General features: G+C 43.6%; 1 protein-coding gene across 2 annotated transcripts in view; it reads right to left on the bottom strand.

Annotated features, from left to right (window-relative positions):
- The window catches only part of RAI1 (retinoic acid induced 1), a 593,546-nt gene that overhangs the window by 298,356 nt on the left and 277,738 nt on the right, over positions 1-17,452 (bottom strand). The window contains exon 3 of one of the 2 annotated variants that reach the window (XM_085628940.1): positions 8,814-8,933. The exons of the other annotated variant lie outside the window; for it this stretch is intronic. The gene's annotated coding sequence lies outside the window, so the exon portion shown is untranslated. The remainder of the gene's footprint in view (positions 1-8,813; positions 8,934-17,452) is intronic. 2 annotated transcript variants of the gene reach the window in all.

The following is a 17,452-nucleotide window of genomic DNA, read 5'->3' as shown; positions in this document are numbered from 1 at the left end:
GACAGCATGTGACCAGCCCCAGGATTGGCTGGAGCGGCCTCACTCACGCTCTCAAGAGCAGCGGAAGCCTGCCCTGCCTTTAACCCGGCTGTCTGAGACAGCTGAGGAGTTTAAAAGGCACATGTCTGGCTGGCCGTCCCCGCAATGGCCAGCCAAAGGGACATGCACATTTCAAAGCGCACATCTCCCTGCTGCTGCCACCCGCCACACTGGCCCCACCCCATCCTGTCACTTAGTTCAGGATGGGTCGGTTTATGAAAATGAAAATGGTAATAAATAAACTTTATTACCATTATATTTTACAGCTCTGGCCTGTGGGCCGACGTTCCTTCGCTCAAACGGAGGAACCCCCCTTGCAATGCATGACCAATCTAAAAAAAAAAAAGAAAAAGCGTTGAAATTAAAGCAGAAATGAAAGCAGATATTGTGACACAAGCCCTGGCCACGAACTGGAATACTTTTCAGGCAGATGTACACCTCTGCACAATTAAAATGCCACTGCTCGCAGCAAAAAGAGCCAACGGCTGTAGCGAGCTAACCCATTGATTCATTGGGAACGGAAGCAAAATCTAATTGGCACTTGAACAGACTAATACATAAAGAGAACTGACTTGTATACAAGTATACAGGTAGGCTTTTTCTTATACATTTTTTTGTAAAACATGAGGCTGGCATAACGCTTAAAACTGCCCTGAAGCCAGACCTAAAAAACTGTACACAGTAAACCAGTAGTTCATAAGATTAATATAATTTTGCTTATCCTTACTAAGAGGGTGAAGAATGATGACTGATGTGTTTAGGTAAAAGACAGACCAATATATACATTAATGAGCGCCATCATTTCGGTACTATATATTTATTTGCATCTGAGGCGTGATGACCGGTTTGAAGATAGATGTTGCCCAGTAGATACCAGTAGGCAGCAGAAGTTATTAAAAAATTCAATTCTACGGAGATGTGCTTGGAGTGCAGACATAAGCGACAATCCACCCCAACGCGAAGGGAAAGGAAAGAGATCTCAAACTTTAAAACTTTAACCCCTAGTGATTTCACAAGGTTGACCCCTTATCGACCTTTAATCCATTAACAGATGCCTATTTTCTTCTGAATGACGGAGGAAGAGAAATTGTGGAAATGACAGGAAAAAATAAACATGGCTCTTGAAGCTCTGAGTCTTTATTGCTCTTCCGGTCATCTTCAGGGCCCTTGAGACCACTGGTGCCAAGGACAGTGCCAGCAGTGCCACGGACAGTGCCCGCGGTACCAAAGGACAGTGCCCGCGGTACCAAAGGACAGTGCTGGCCCTTCAAGACGTCCATGTGTGAGGTCTTCAACTATTAGAGTTGAGAGGTTGCTGTAGTTAAACAGTGAGTGAGTTCCAATGGACCGGACCCAGCCGTTGAAAGTGCCGGTGTTTAAGTGGCACCTGGGGTGGCAAGAGAGTGGCGATTGGCAAGATGTAGGTAGCACAGTGGGTAAGCATTTGGCAGAGCAAAGCGGGAGAAGAACTGTGCACAGACTTGAAGACAAGGGGCAGCAACGCGAACAATGCACTCTTACTGGGGGGCAACCAGCCAGATTGAAGACAAGATGTCAAGTCGTTTCTAGAGGGTTGTAGGGTGCTAGTGGTGAAGCGGGTGACTTGTCTAGCAATCAAAGTGAATGAGCAGAAGGCTGATTAAGAAGCTATTCCAACATCTGATTTTACTTATTACTTTTGCATAGGTGAGCAATGCAAAACACACTTTTTTAGCTACTGTAGCTTTACATAGCATGAATCTCATTCTTGGGGCATCTGAGTGCTTTAAAAACAGCCCAAAAAATATAAAGAGGGCCATTAATACCAACTGGGTACAAATGGTACAAGAAAATATTAAATAATGAAACTGAGAAAACACATACACTGACACAGAAGTCGCAACAATAAAATATGTGCACGTTCTAAAACAAATCAAACGCTGTAAAACGGGATATTTTGACACATTGTCTCAAAAAGAGACCAGAGAGAGGCCCGTCTTTTTGTCTCAAAAAGAGACAAGAGAGGAGTCCGTCTTGTCAAGTAATGGTTCCTATTTGAAAATTAATTTTAAAAAGAAGAGATGACGATTTGAGTACAGAACTGGAGGGAATCCTTTCCTCTGGTATGCTATTCCCAGGCCTCAGTAGGTGATAGACAGTGAACCAAAGTTAACTGAAAAGCTTAACACCTGACAGCATGTTACTTTAAGGTGCTGGGCAAAGATGGGGTTGTGTGTCTGGATATTAGGGTAGACTGCATCTAGTTGCGGGCAGTGACTTTAAGGTGCCCTGCACAGATGTGGCTATTAGTCACACAAAACATTAATGTTCTGTGCACAGATGGGGTTGTGTGTCTGAGTATATTGGTAAACAAATATCTAGCTGCAGCACCCAGCACCCAGACAGTCAAGAAACAGGGCGCCACTGACCTACCCACAGAACTACATATGTCCAAATCTCTGGGACTCAATGTATACAGATGTGCAACTGATGTCAAGCCTGGGAATTTGGACAGACCCTTGGCCTGGACCAGGGCCTCGTAGGAATTCTGGAAGAACTCCCTTTATCACCACTAGGATGTATCGTCTTCTCAAAAATGGGGCTTCTGACGTGGCTGTTGTACCTCTTCTTTAATCTGTGGCTCATACTAGATAAACCCTTTCTCCGACATCCCAATAACCTCTTAACGTAACTTGTTTGGAGTTCGAGTAGGTAGAGATTACCCCACGGTAAACTGTTTTTCCACATCGATAGAGGGGGCCTGTGCGGAGCCCATTTTCAAGGCCTACTCTTATGCGGCCCACCTCCAATAAATAGGTCATGACCTGGATCATCCTTGGAAATAAGGGCCAGATTATGAGTTTAACAGTCCAATGGACCGTTAAACCCACAGTGACGGTATGGCAACTGCCGAAACGGTGGTCTGAATGCCGTATTATGGATTTGGCGGTCAGACCGCCATAGGACCGCTGCTACTGCCAGGGATCCGTGATCACTGGCGGTCCTCAACGGTCGGAGGCCACAATATGCTGCACCACCAAGCATATTATGAGTTTCTTCACTGCCCTCCTTTTAATGGTGGTGAGTCCGCCATGAAAAGGGTGGAGGTGAGGAAACTAAGAGGGCCCTGAAGGCACCCTGGTGCCTCGTTGCACGCTGTTGCCTGCAGAGGGGCACATGGTATGCTCCCCGGTCTTTCTGCACCCCCAGTTCCTGCACGGCATAGACTTTACAGTCCATGCAGTGCTGGGACGCGCTGTGGTGGTCCCACGACGCTGTCTTTATATAGGCTCTCCTATGAGCCTTTGAAAGGCAGCGCTGTGGGCCAGCCACCGAAGGACCGCCCGGCAGGTTAACATCTTGTAATCCAGCGGGCGGTGAATTTGGTGGTGTGGGGGCGGGGTGGTGACATTCTACCCCACTCCCACAAAGCCAAACTCCTAATCAAGCCCTAAGTTACTTGAGCCACTCCATTGGGAGGCAACTATTTTAGAATGATTGCTCTGAAATTGCACCAACGCTGCACCAGCCCCTATTCTCCTCTGGGTGGCGCAATTCTGCTGGCTCAGATACCTTTGGAAAATGGACCAGCGGATAGTATGTTCGTCAGATTTGCTATTGTGTTGCTTTCCTAGCTTTATGAAGATCAGGTTAACAGGAAACAGGGCACACTAGACAAGAGCTGACAGCACCCACGTGGGACAATTAAACAGTTCTGTGGCACTCACGGCAGTTGCAGAGATCCGAGAGGACTATGGCCGTTCCTTATACATGCAGCCCTCTGCAAGACCTCAACCTCTACATGGAATAATTCAGATACAGAACCAGTAACGAACGACATCCTACACATACTGCTAAGATGGGCCACTCATTGCCGTCGAATAACAAACATATACAAGGAGCTCAGGGACAAAATATAGCCCTTCCAGCCCTTAGGACCAAGTGTGGAAGAGACCTTGAACGGAATGGTCTGACTGATCAGCAATTCCACCTGATGCCTCTTTATTCCACCACCAGACACTCCCTGACTTCTTATATCACTGTTGCAATTGTTCTTCATTCCTGCTTTCATCCTTTGTCACTGTTTTTCTATCTCTTTTTACTTCATTCCCTTTTGAATTTTTCTTTCTCCAGCCCTGGATTAAAGTCTGTTAAGGAAAAATAAGTGCAGGTTCCCAAAATGTGTGCCGGTGCGCCCCAACTGCAACCACCAGCTCAAATTAAACATTGCACTTGATGTTCCCTAACGTACCTCACAGGTGCCCCAGTTGCAGCGCTGATGACGCAGATTTGTAACACATGTTCTGGGACTGCATTGTTAGCCAGACTTTCTAGAGAGTGATATGCGAAAAGTGACGAGACTGACCTATAAGCGACACATGCAACCACCAAAAACGTGCTTCCTAAGGTTGATTACTTGGCCAAAAACTGACCAAGCCAACAACAAATTGACTTCGCAATGGCCTTCAGGAAAAAAGCCATCACGGTTAAGCGGAGGTCCCTAGCCGCCCTTCGGTTGAAGCTTGGAAAGTAGCATTACCTAAGTAGGCACAGGCGGAGTATGATGCCATTAGAAATACACAGCCGGGAGACATCGCGCACTAATGGGGGCAGGACTCAAACCTGTCGGGACGAGCTCCCAAAGTCAGATGATCGACCACCATGAAGACAATCAGGATACAATCACATACTCTTGCATGCCGTATAATGTCATGCATTACCATTTATGCAACCTAGCTTTAACCTAGAGGACGTGGCCTAACGGCTAGAGCGATCGACCTCGGAGCTGGGGAATCTCGTAACATTGGGTAATGAACATTGAAAAGTGCACCCTTGTATTACTGGCTGCTTTGACATATATGAATAAACACAGTAAAGAGCGTTTTTTTTAAAGAAAGGTGCTCTGCATAGGTGGGTCTGGATGTCCAAATATTGAGGTAAAACATATCTAGCTGTGGCAGTGACATTAAGGTGCCCTGCATTTATGAAGTTTGTGTATGTATAGGTAGGTGCATGTATAAGTAGGGGTTGCGTAGGTGTAGTAGTGTGTGTATAGGTAGGTATAAAACTGATGGTAGGAGGGTGTAGAGTTAAGAATAGTAAATCTGATATTACGCATATATGTTTGCCTTCACAACGTGACAGTCGATATTCTGACGTCATTGCTGTTACAGCTCGACCCTGCTGAACCACACTCGCCGACAGTACAGATGGTCATGAGTTTGTTTGAGGAGAAATTAATTTGAACCATGAAATGGACAAATACTGAATTTGGGCAGGAACTACAAAGGCCCTACCATGAACACACAGCGCCTAGATCCTCATCTTCAACAGCCAGAGCGCAACATTTCAATCCACCAGCAGCTAAAGAAAGATGACGCCTAGGCTTAGAGGCCGATAATGGTTTTATTGATTTACGTTTTTGGTCTCTGCTCGTCTCGCATTGGCTGTATCTGAGGGCGTTTTAAGCCCCACAGGAATTAAGGCTGTGGCATGGGCAACTTAATAGAGATATAAACTGCTTGTGTAAAGTGTGGGAACCAGGCAGCCACTGGGGGCTTAGTTGATGAGATGGGGGCTATTTCGACTTCTAAAATGACCTGAATTAAGCCTCTGAGGGAGAGGGAAAGAGGGGGGGGGGGGGGTGAGAGAGAGAGATTTATTGATGAGAAAAGGTCAAAATGACCATTACTCGGAGTTGAAGCCCTGCTGCTCTCAAAAGTCACGACGGATTTGAAAGGGTCACGTTACTTCATGTGGCAACTCTACAGAAAGTAACAATGCAACTCATGTCCCTTGTTTCGTTTGAAAAAATAAGCAGGGAGAAAGATGGTAACTGCCAGGCAGAAAAAAAAAACAGCAATTACATTGGATTAAATAAAATGCATGGATGATTCAGAGTTATTTTGATGAAGGACATTCAGGGCCCAAAAATACGCGTTGTGTTGAGCTGGTGCTCTGAAGGTCTTTCTGGAATCGAAGTAATTCAATTAAAAAAAATGTTTTTAGAGTCCGTTGACTGCAATTCAAGTCTGTCAGCGTGAGCACTAGGACAAAGAGGTAAGGAATGGTAGTACTGTGAGGGAATCAATGTAGACAGGAAGATGGAAGCAGTTAGGACAAAATAAGTGCTTATGCCTGGCCAAGTAGTAGTAATAATGTTTACTTATATAGTGCTTAACATCGCTTCTGCCTTAAACGCTGTAAATAACAGTTGTTACTATTAACCACTTTAAGGAATCAATGCGTCTACCACATAATGATTTAAACGTAAGGTAATCATGGTGGGATTTCAACCCTTGATGTGCGGACCCCTGCAGAGGTCAGCAGCGAGTGTTTAACTGAACCACGCTGCCTGGTGTGCCTTTAAACCTTTTCTAGTACTTTCTGAATTACGCCTCAATAGGATGGGTGATGAAGAGAGCTTCTGAGAAATGAGTATTAAGACTGGAATGACTTCCTTCCAAAGTCCCCGCATTGTCCAGTGTGGAGGTCATCTACACTGAGCTTTTCAGCTGTCGACAGCATGCATCTGGTTGGCAGGTAGGGAAGCCGAAGATATGGGTATTATGGAAATAATCTTTACAGGTACAACTTTGACTGCAGTAGTGCTTTTTTAGGACGTAATCCTAACAATGGCTGTAAACAAATCAGATGAAATTCTGCCCATGGTAGTAAATTTTTAGGGTGGGATTATCACTGCAGTACAAAAGATAGGAATCTCACCACCGCAGAATCGCTTAGGAGTGTAGTAAAATCTCTGGGTGTAGTGAAGACCTTGATAGTCGATTTTGTGTGCGCGATTTTGACAAATGTAGTCAAATAAAAAAAAAAATATATATATATATATTGTGGAATTCCAACCATGATAGCAAACCCCAAGTTTCAATGTGAATTGGAACTTGGTAGTACACTTTGAAATTACATTCCGAGGGTCCTTCTGAAATTAGGAGTACGTCGGTCTCACACTCTTGAATCGTATGTGATATCAGTAAGGCTAAGGTGGAACATGCATACCCTTTTACAAACAGGGTGACGTGCTTATACACAGAGGGGGCTAGTGAGGATTGTGCTACCTAAAAATGCGGGACCAGTTTTTATGATAGCTGAAAGCTTCTTGAGATGTGGTTTCTAAATCGTTTTGGCTTCCTTGGCTAGGACTTTTAATTTGCCGGCACATCATTTTAGCCAAAATTGAATGTTAAGGAATAAGCAAGCACTAACCGGTATGCAGCAAGCATTGAAATAGTGCTACAACAATAGTGATGGTGGCACCTGTCAAACACTAAGTAGGGGCAACTGGTGCACTACATCTGAAGTCGTTTTTACCACCAAACACAAGGTCTGTATACAACTTCTGTGCATCTGGGTTCATGGAAGATTTCAACCAATCCGACTCCCTCCCTCAAGGTGACTGCGGAGACAAGCTCCTGGCTGCTATTACTACATCGCAGGACCGCCGCAGCCGTTCTAGACCTGGCTGCCTGCGCTTGCCTTTCGAAACGTAAATTATTTCTTGCACTCTGGGAGAAGGAGTACTGCAAATCTTCTCCTCTCCTCCTGAGGAATATGTCATTCCCTGGAAAGCACTGCAGAGGGAACCAGCTGTAGGAAAAGCAGCTCTGGTAAAAAAAATTGCCAAGCAATTTTGCTTTCAGGTAACACAACAGAGGCCGAGGAAGTACAGCGTTATACTCTCGGTGGGGTACGGCACGCCACCATCACCTGTACCTTGAAGCACACAGAGACGCTTACGTCATTACTGGCAAGAGTTCTACGATCCAAATCCAGTTTGGTTGGCAAATTGGGGGCAGAGCTAGGTTCCTTCTAAATTTTGACAGTCTTCTGCAGGATTATAGCACACATGGACCTGGAAGGGAAACAGCGGTTAGAACGCGGTCTGAACCTTGCATGCCACTACAACGAAAGCTTAACAATGCATGCATCTTAACCACCGTTTTTTCACACGACCTGCCTTTACAATGCATGCCATTACCATGAAAAATATAAGCATAAAAGGTAAGTGTATTATATCTGTGCAAGAAGGGAATTTTTTGAGTTTAGGGTGGGGATGGGTTTTTGGTTGGTAAAGGATTTTTTACGGTTTAGGGTGGGTATGGAATTTTGTGTGGCAAGGTAATTTTTAGGGTTTAGGGTGGGTATGGGTTTTTTGGGTGGCAAGGAATTTTTAGGGTGGGCATGGGCTTTTGGGGCGGTAAGGGATTTTTTTTTTTTTAGAGTTTAGGGTGGGTATGGATTTTGGAGTGGTAAGGGATTTTTAGGGTTGTGGGTGGGTAAGGGATTAAGGGTTGTTGAGGGCAAAACATATATATATATTAATTTTATTACATATAAGTATATGTATATATAGCAATATGTAAGTGCTTTACACATATATATGTAAAAATATATACACACGCACATACTTATATGTATGCGTGTATAAGATACATACAAGTATATATTTTAAAAAAGCATTTTTCTACCACGCATGCCTTTTCAAAGAAAATGCAAGTGTTTCACAGATAACTATAAAGCCATTATAGTAAAGGCTTTAATACTTAGTTTTCTTTTTAAAGGTTTCGTGGTAAAGGCATGCATTGTAAAGGCATGCATGGTAAAGACACAGTCGTTGCAGTGACTGCGTTGTTAAGGTAGTATGCGCTGTAATTGCATAAGTGGTTCCGTCATACAACCACCTGGAACATTGATATGGAATTTCTTTGGCAAGAAGGGTGATAGTGACTCCTTTTGAGCCGAACCTCAACTGCTTTGGCAAAAACTGGAAAATATACCTCAGGATGAAGAATATCTGCTTCCTTTGCCCTCTTGTTGAGATCGCTGGTTCTCATCAGACTCTGAGGTTCAGGGGATAACGGCGCTCCTTCAACACACACATCCACATATATAATGCGCTACAAAGAAATATAAGAGGATCAAGATGGCTGCTATCCGTCATAATCCATTACTAAGCAATACATTCATTTTTAACCTAACTTTCAAGTTTTCACATAGGTCTAGAAAGGGCAGTAAGGGTGAAGACTGGGGGCCGCGTATCCTATAATGGCTTTATCTCAGGGTTGGTAATTGTCAGTACCCTAGGGTGGGCACAACCCCTTTTGCCCACGAAAAGCAACCAGGCAGAATGTATTTAGGGTAAGCAGTTGAAGCTATTATTTTAAATTGAAAGTCAATCTCTGAGAATGTATTCCATTAATAAGTTTATTCAAATTGTAGAGGCAGAAGTATTAGTACACATTAGGGGGAAAAGGCATTCCAGGTTTTAAGTGGTTCAACCTAATTCCTGTATCGTCATGCCAAAGGGGCGTGTCTTGCTTTGGTTAGTAGGAGTTTAAGTCTCTGTGGTCCGTTAGAAAAAGGAGCAGGTAAAACTGGCGATCCTACCACACGGAGTGCTTTTTCTGCTTAATATGTACTTATACTGCCTCGACAAATTGAATAAACATTTTTAGTGTTGAAAAAGCCCCAAGCGCTGCGTAAGGGACTAAACACGTGTTGGCTGGGGTATTAAAGAAACGGTTTGAATTACACTTAATAAATTAATGGATAAAATTATCACAAACCAAAGACTGACTTTGAATTTTAAAAATAATTTTTTTGCCTCAACTGCTTACCCTAAATACATTTTACCAGCTTCCAAATGAGCCACTATACAATGTAATTCACCTCTAAACATGATACCACAGATGCAATGTCCATAGACCACTTTGACTCTGTCTACGGGAATCCTGGTACAGTAAAGGGAGTAGATTTCAAAAGCACAAGGAACCCATACAAATGCTAGAAATGCACCATAAAAAATGCTGGTAACTTAACAGCTGACAACCTCCAAGGGAGCATGTGACAGTATTGCTAGCAGAGCCTGTGGTGGAACTGCGGAGTGAGCACATGGCCATACCTCTAGGGGAGAAGCGTAGTCCAAGACCGGGCGGCCTGCTGTCTCTTACCCATCTGCTGCATTTAAGGCCCCGAAAGAATGCCTACACCACTCTGAGTGGTTATGAATGGGATTCAAATCATTTTGCTTTCCGGCTTTCACCTGAAGTGGTGGCCAAGCAATGCGCTGGAGAATAACAAAAAAAAAAATAGATAATTGGACACACTGATGTGTACCAAGAACATATTTCCCAGAAGAGTTTGTAATGAAAATAATATATTTCCTTGGATACTTTGATTAATGAATTGCAAAATAAAAAAAAAAAACGAGAAACAGAAGGCTTGGATGGAATATAAAAACTGAATACAAGTAATAATCGAATATGTATTGGTTGAAAGTTTTTTTCCTGAACAAATTAACACCTTTTTAATACATTTAAAAAAAATTTACTTAGCCAATTTATTTAACATAGAACGTGCCAAAATCATATAGACTGCTTTACTGAATACAAAGCAAATGTACGCTATACAAAACACATTAACAAAATAAACAAGAATCTGCTATAAAAACAGGAATAAAGCAAGCTTCAATTTGAAAAGAATAGGATGGTGCTGACAAAGAAACGGATTTTTTCCTTTTCCTTATTTTATTTATGCAGACACTGGAAAGAAATTGTCACAAGGAAACGTCTTCAAGAAAATACATGAACGTTTATCAGAATGGGCATTCAAAAATATAAAGAGGGCAAAAATAAAAAAAAGTTAAAAGAAAAATTCTATACCTGGTTAGAAACTTCAGTTAAGGTGGAAATCTTTATGGCGGATGTGACTGGCTTCGAAGTAGAAATGAATCCTGGCAAGCTGTGGCCAGATATCACTTGCTCAGGAAGCCAGAAACCCTCTGCGGATTAGATTTTATGCAGGAGAATGTTTCTGAGGCTGAATTCACTTAAGTCTCCACGCTTGAGAACCCTGGGCCAGAGTGCCTGATCTGCTTCTCCTTCTTGTGAGCCGAGGGAGAGGGCGGCTAGTGAAGGAATTTGGCCTTTAGGTCTCAAAAGGGAATGTTGTGCTTTACTCGGCCATCTTTAGCGATTGGTCCTTAGGAATATGTACTGGCCTGGAGGTTCTAAGATGCTGATTGGATAGTTCGACAGGAGCCTATTGGCGTCTGGATCAATCATTGTCAAAGCTCCAGTAATGGTACTAATGGACTGTTCCATAGACGGATGGACCATAATGAGCAATTTTGTTGCTGCTCGATCCACTCTATGCGCATGAAAGCAACTGGAGGGCCAGCAAGGCAATCCTGATCCTGCAAGTGAGAGGCATTCGCAGGAGCCACAGAGGAGCTAGGCCAGGGCGGTGGGTGCAGCACTTTGGCACTCATTAAGACCAGACTTTAGGAATTTTCCAAGGCTGGCATTGTTCAAGAAAAAGCTAAAAACTTGCATCAATTAAGAGGTTTTATTAACCTTCCTGGAGTGGAGAAGTGTGGCTCAATGATTAGAGCGGCAGACCCTGATGCAGAGGTCTAGTCTGGGACCAGGGTTAAATTCCCTGCCTCGGTGGGTCTTGGGCTCAAAATTCCACGGACCTGATAATTCTCGCCTCGGTGCCATTCCAATCATGGAGTCCCACTCTGCAACTCTGGGCAATAGCTTGCTTAATCTCCACAACGGCCCCCACAATGCTAAGGACGCCTGGCCTCCACCTTGGGGGTGCCCAGGAGTGGACGCCTCACAGGGAAAGCCAGGATGGGTTCCACAGCGGTATTCGTACAAGCGCCTTGAGACCCTTGCGGGTGAGTAGTGCGCTATACAAGTATCAATTTACATTTACAATTTACATTTCCTCAAACCCTCCAGGACTATGCTCTCCAAAAGGGCAGTGCCCTCAATAACCCACAACAGACAGCGAGCCTTCTGCCTGCAATATGAGGAATTGGGTTCTGTTACATTTGCCTCATTAGTTACAACAGAGGTATGAAGTGGCGTGCATCACAAGACAGCACTTTAGAAAGCAATTATAGCAATAAAGATTTGGGTCCCTAGCTAATGCTGATTCAGTGGAGTGTCACCCTCTGGTTTCATCATGAAGGGATTACTTTCACAAACGGAGGCAAAGGACAAAAAAAAGATTGTACAGAAGTTAAGTTGTGCTACCGTGTTCATGTTTAAAGCATTTCATCCATGCCGCTGTAGCAGTTCACATGCTTTTGACCTAAATAAATGTATAGGCGACATATTAACTCAGGTAGTTTTCAGTATCTTTAGTCAGCTATCTTTTCTGGCTCTTTATAAAATAACTAAGGTATTTAATTGTGCTACGTTGGCTATTTGTGCTACGTTGGCTATTTGCAACATGCACGCCAGGAGCTGCATTTTCTGTATCGCGGTATCAAGTTGAGGCCTTGAGGACACAGGCAGAGCTCAATATGGCATCCAGACAGGTGTTGGAGCTGTTGAAGTAAACTGTGGCAACCATGGGGAAATGAAAGGGAGGGAGACTTACAAAGAGTTACAAAGAGGGAATTTATGATGACAGAAAATCCCAATGAAAAATCAGCTGAAGGCTTCATCGAACAAAACTGTGTGATAGAAACACAAATGACTAAAAGGTGGCCCTTTAGCACAACAAATAAAAAAAAAAAAAAAAAACTCAGGTAAGTAAATAATAGCAATAAAATGTGGTCTAGGCCTTGCCTAGCAGTCCTAGGTAGACCCCACAGCAGATGGCGCTGTGCACATTGTTCAGTTGGGATTCACACTTGGCAACTGTGCACCCAATTACAACCACCACATTCTAGATTGTTGGGCGGGATTTCGCAGACTGCAGTGTGCATTGTAGAAGCTGTATTGGGCCTAAGGTCATATTGTTTGTGCTACACCACATGGCATGCGAAGGAGGTGTGTCCAGACATGACCCCATCTGCCAGTCTGCAGCCAGCCTCTAGTTTGGACTTTGGCTTGGAGTTGCACCCTTTACCCAGATGTTCCTGCCGAGCCAGTTATGTTGTAACCGGCCATGCAATCGTATGTAACTAAAGCAGGGAGACCTTGCCCTTGCATTTTGTGAAAGCGGAGTATTATTTTACAAGGTTTATGTCAATAGCGAGCTGGTGGAACTGCTTTTCAGTCAACCAAGATGAGACTTTTGAAAGACGCATGAAATTAATATCTAGATCCTGACGGAAATAAGGCCAATACCCTCGAGCAAGAAAGGTGAAGGACCAGGTATTCCTCTATCAGAGCTAGAGACTCAGTAACTCATGTAGACTGCATCTAAGAACGCACACAAGGCACTATCAGGCAAGGGACCGCCCATCATCCGTTCCATTATTCTGCCCAATTGTTCAAATAGGGTCTTGCAGTCGGATAGTAAACATCTGGCGGCAGTTCCTAAAATTAGAAGATCATGAAGTGAAGGGTGTCTCTTTTCTTATAATGTTGCTAAACTATGGAACTGCCTTCCCCTCCAGATTTGTCTTGAGGCCAATTCTCTGACCTTTCGAAAACAAATTAAAACCTTTTGGTCTCCCTAATACTGCTCGGAGTTTGTTATTGCACTGCTAGCAGCGCTGGGATGCCAACGGGTAACCACGCGCTTAAGAAATGCTGACTCATTCATTCATTCATTCTCTGATGATTCTAAGACCAGGAAGAAGCTTGTTTACAAGGCAGTACAACAAAGAATCTGCCCCTACACTCAAACCAAGCCTTGAACGTCAATGATATGTCGGCGCTAAGTGCAGACACCAATTAGGTGGCAGAAGTTCCTTTAGGAGGTTTTCTTTAATCTAGTCCTTAGAAACTGTTTCATAACATCAATCACAAATCCAGGATCGGTGTCATGTCTTTTGGCAAGAGTCGAGAGTAGAGGTGCTTGATGGCCGGTGTCTTGTTCATAATAAAGGACAAAAGTGCACCCGTTTGTGAGCGGGTGTCATATTCCTGGTGAGGGACAAGCATACACCTGCATGGTGTTTGTTTGGAGTCTCAATCAGTGGTGTAACGCAAAAATGATGCCCCACCCCTGCAGAATGGGTTCATCCCCAGAAAAGTTGCTCCGCCCCCAACACTGCAGGGGCCTGCTCTGTAAAACAGAGTGGCTTTTCCAAGCGTTTAACTATTTCTTATTCCATGCCTTTACACGCATTCTGCAGGGCATGTAATGGCATGGTTTAGAGGGTCCCCTCCAAAACAAGAAAACCTGCCCCCCGCACCGCAGGGTCTACAGGGGCATTTGTTATGCCCCTGGTCTTCATCACTGACGGGCAGGATTAGGAACCATATACCACTGCATCCAGAAAATTTCTCTCTTTCAATATGGCGCCAATAATTCTTGGTGGAAGTTTAAGAGACCAGCCCAAAAAAAACACGCATTTCTGGAGTAGCTACATTGTTCAGAAGAGAGTGACAGGGTCGTTCTCAGGGCTGGACCAATAGGTCTTTGGCAGTATCACCAAAAGGATGTACAACTGCAAGCAACTTCAACTAGCAGGTTTAAACAAGATATTAAGATCCGCAATTGGTAACAGGGCATCACAAAATAGAATTTTGACATGTCACTGGCAGCTGGTTGTCTTGCCCAAAGTACTTCTAGATACACACCCAGCATAAATTAGTGAATGTACCAAGAGTAGTACACACTTCTTTTTAATGTCTACTAAACACAAAGTAATGCATGATCTTACATATTGTAAAGATAATTTCTTTTGTCAAGAAGAAGAAAAGGGAAGCTCACCTTCCAAGTAGAAGATGGGCTTTTTTGTTTTGAAAGAACAGGGAACATATTCATAACAGACATTTCATACATAGCTACTTTTTTAAAATAGTCTGTTTACAAAGGTACAGAAAAGTAACATGTTAGAAAAATGTATATTATGGCGAAAAATTCGAATAAATAAATCCTACCACATGTTGTTAAGTAGCACTAATAAATGGCATGTTTGTTTGCCGGAAGAGCCAATACAAGACGTCAGGAACCGAGATAGTACCGAAATATTTCCTCCATATGCGGAAAGACTGGAAGTAGGAAACAGAGGAGGGGCTATTATCCTTTTTCCCATACTAAATAGTACCTGAGCATGCTTCAAGCTTGTTTTTACCTATAATCATACATTGAAAGGTGCTCTCCACTGACAGGTGAATTGAGAAGATGCAATTGAGAACAGTGGATGAGACAATAGCTGTAATTAACGTTATTGTTCTAATAAACAATTCTCCACTTGGCGCTGCCTCAAAAAGCGCACTAATTTCAATAATAGATTAACTGCATTTCTAAGCAGATCTGAATTTAAAAATATGCTCCTTTGTAAAATAAAAAATGCTGGGTTCCTAAAAGCTCGCTATCCATATACAGCCCCCTCATACGCTCCTGTTCACATTGCAGTCACTCTAGATGCTTTCCACCACTCTCCTCAGCGAGTAGACTATTCATTCACTCACAAGGATTTTCAAAACGTTCACTCTCTCTTTCTCTCACACTCCCACACACACACAAACTCTCTCTCAAGAGGAACTCTAACACTCTTGGGTGCGAGTGAACTACTGATGCTCACTTGAGATGTTTGGACACTCTTCCGAGCAACCACTGTGCCTTCTCATGGGCAGCCTGCTCGCTCTCACTCAAAGCAATGCCTCGCAGTCTCTGAGAAAGCAGAAGTTTCACACTCTCCGCACAGTACAGCCAGTGTCCACTCAAGCTCCTTCCTTTTCACTACTCAATCGATCAGCTCTATTTTGGTCTATAAACCCTGTCCCTGGGCGGACCAAGCGAGTCGGGGTCATTCCATTTGGGTTCAATACATCCCTGCTGGAGGATATAGCAAACGATGAGGTGGTCACACCAGCTGGCCAACAGAAACTGAAAAATGACTACCAGCACAATATGGATCAGATGACTACGGACTCCGCAGGTAGCCTGCAAACCTGGTAAGCATATAAATGAGGCGCCCAAACCCATGAGCTTCAACTCAACGGAGATGATGCTGTTTTGGTGTCCATCAAACTACAATAAAGGGACGGTACATTCTCGACCTTGAGGGGACAGCAGGAAAATATACCCTTCATCGTGAGAGATTGTTACACACTGGGTGGTGCGTCACATTAAAGTTGCACGCACTCCACAAAGACATTTAGTCAAAGAAATGGCCATCGAAGGATGGAGTAGAAATGGATTTGTGGGTAATTGCAAATACATTTCAACTTGGAAATACTAAATCATATTAGAATATGGGCTTCAATATGCAGCAAAAATTTCCTGTAAATTCTGATGTCTTTTTTAAAGGTCCTCTTCGGATCTGGGAGTAGCAACAACACATTTTAATAGTATAATGGAGTCTCCGAAATAAAGGGCAAAAAACTAAAGAGAGAGGAATACATAGCACGACCGTCATCAACTATGGTCACTGTCTTCAGAAAGCAAAAGAATTCTTTTACGAACGCCGAAGACTTACGTTGCGCCTAATATTTCAGCCAAAGGTCCCTAATCAAGTTATGCAGACCGGAGACGCGCAACTGTCCCAGTGTCAGTTCTGTTGCACATGCATTCTCATGGGAGCGTCCAAGGCCTTCAGGAGCCATGCAAAGCGCATTTCACTCTAGCAGACAAGGTACCTAAGGCAGGAATTAAAGATGGGGAAAATATATGCAGCATGCGAATCTTGTTACAGGCCTTTCAGCACACATAATTCCTTTTTATTAGAAAATTAAAGGGTATGAAATGCCTTCCAAAGCCGGAGAGCCAAAATGTCCTTTCAAAGAGATGTGTTCTGGCCAGCGAAACGGATTTGCTCTATACACCATCACCCGCTCTCATTACTCTCTTGCAAAAGGAGATGCTTTTGCCAAAATATTGATTTTTGTCACGGGCCAGATAATCCTTTAAGCACATGAGAAATCAGGCCGAGGGAGCTGAGACAACAAGGACAGAGAGATAGAGGAAGGGAGACAGAGAATAATTAGTTTGTGAGTCTGGCGGGGAGGGTTGGCGGGAGGGAGTGAGAGTGGGAGGTTAGTTTGAGTCTGGCGGGGAAGGTTGGCGGGGGGAGTGGGAGGTGGCAGAGACTCGTTTCCAGACACCTAGAAATAAGAAAATCTGCAAGTTCCTATCGATTGTGAGTTGCCCAGCCTTCTGGAAACCAAAATCAACAACCAAGCATTGGCAAAACCAATAAGTCTGGTCATAGCAAGCAAGCAATTATTTTTTTAAGCTGCAAACATATGCTACAACCTAAATGGGAATATTATAAAAATTAAAGGAGGGGCAATGTAGCCTAGGCCAACCGGCCCTGGAACTCAAATGCACTGTTTTTCTGACAGCAGTGCACCAGTGACGAGGCAAAACCACATCACTTACAGTGCAACATAGCAAAAGGATGGAGTGAGCTGACTTATTGCTTCATGCTGCATGCAACTGGAGGCGGAAGGAAAATGTGAACAACACTTTAAAAGGTCAATGGATGAACAGTACTGAGAGAAAACCCCTTTACGTATGTTTGTATATATATATTGTTAGTATGAAATCAATGGAA

The sequence above is a fragment of the Triturus cristatus genome, chromosome 10, assembly GCF_964204655.1.
Source record: "Triturus cristatus chromosome 10, aTriCri1.1, whole genome shotgun sequence".
Lineage (NCBI taxonomy): Eukaryota > Metazoa > Chordata > Amphibia > Caudata > Salamandridae > Triturus > Triturus cristatus.
This window is presented reverse-complemented; position numbering and strand designations above follow the sequence as displayed.